The sequence below is a fragment of the Eschrichtius robustus genome, chromosome 13, assembly GCF_028021215.1.
Source record: "Eschrichtius robustus isolate mEscRob2 chromosome 13, mEscRob2.pri, whole genome shotgun sequence".
Taxonomy (NCBI): Eukaryota; Metazoa; Chordata; class Mammalia; order Artiodactyla; family Eschrichtiidae; genus Eschrichtius; species Eschrichtius robustus.
This window is the reverse complement of record NC_090836.1, coordinates 8,882,051-8,883,743: the sequence shown is the minus strand read 5'-3', so window position 1 is coordinate 8,883,743 and position 1,693 is coordinate 8,882,051.

Sequence of the window (1,693 nt, the reverse complement as noted above, 5' to 3'; positions counted from 1 at the left end):
TAAAAAATGAGAAATAACATGAGGATGGAGAAATCATTGATGAAAGTCATACATATGACTATGTAAATGTTATAGTCACATTCTAAATAATATATTTATTTCCAAGAGATTTCTTCTCAAGTGAGCGCAATGGGTAACATGTTTTTTTTTAAAAGGAAATAATGGGGAAGTAAATGCATTATCAGGAAAAACTCCTGAATACCTGTCATACTTCCTACTTATATAAAACAGAATCTTTTGAAAAGTTGAATTATTCCCTCTTAGAGAACTAAACTGTGATTGGACGAGAAAATTATCAAAATAAATATATAGATATTCATATTATACAAACAGAAAGCTAGAGCATGAGACCATGATAGAAATAATTCCTGAAATAATAAGTGAATGAAACAGGGGAGATTTGCAGAACATACTGAAGGAAACAATCTATTCTTAGCAACCAGTTATAAAAGCTCTGTATCTAAATGGCAGTTTTAGGAAGAATATACAAAGCTAAGAATTTATTTTAAAATAACAGTATTGATTTAAATATCCACGGTTGTCATGAGACAAAACCTTATGAGATAATTAAGAAAATCAACAGACAATAAAAGGGATTCAAGACAGCACCAGTTCAGGGATTGTGTTAAATATAAGACGTAGTCACACTATATATTTTGAGTGGGAGGGGTAAGAAACGGATTTATTTAGAAAGAAACACAGTCCAGAGACAGAGTGTGGGCCATCTTAGAAGGCGACAGGCCCTGAAATATGGAGTGGTTAGTTTTTATGGGCTGGGTAATTTCATGGGCTAATGAGTGGGAGGATTTTCCAACTATTTTGGGGAAAGGGCGGGGATTTCCAGGAATTGGGCTACTGCCCACTTTGTGGTCTTTTATGGTTAGCTTCTAAACTGTCATTGGCACCCGCGGGTGTGTCATTTAGCATATGCTAATGCATTACAGTGAGCATATAATGAAGCTCAAGGTCTACTGGAAGTCAAATTCCCCTCCATCTTGGACCTAGTTGGTTCTAACTACTATTTTTTTTCTAGTAATAGGACTGATATAGGTGCCAAATCCCTGCTATATATTTTTTATTTTTGGTTGAAAATACATACATACACACACACACACACACACACACACACACACACACATCTTCCTGGGGACAATCTCATTCAGTGACCAAATTGCCTAACTAAGAAGAAGGAAAATAGAGTCACAAATTTCTTTCATAAATTTTTGAGACCATACCAAAAATTCAAAAACGACCAGATGCCCAAGAATGGTAAGGGGTATGGTGGTCCATCAAATACCTTAACTATTAGTCATTTTGAATGGCTTTATATTAAAATGTTCACAATTGTCCGAATGTAAATAATGTCAAAAACTGAAAACCTGATACAGATTAAAGTAATGTTGCTGGAATTGGTTGATCAAAGTGAAATAGTAACACTATTGTTTAGAAAATTGCTAACAGCAGTAAGGCATCATGGATAACTCCAAAAAGGGGTTAAGTATTCGATGTAATTAACCTACCAGGAGTGGGTAGGGGGCAATGCCCTGTGCTTTGTGGTCTCCTCTACCAGAAAACAATGGGATCAACTTTGGGAGTCACGAGTCTGGCATGCAGTGGAAGCCTGTGTAATCAGAAACAGAGTCCTATACTTTGTGCCAGTCTGTGATAAAATTGCATCAAAACTGAATGCATG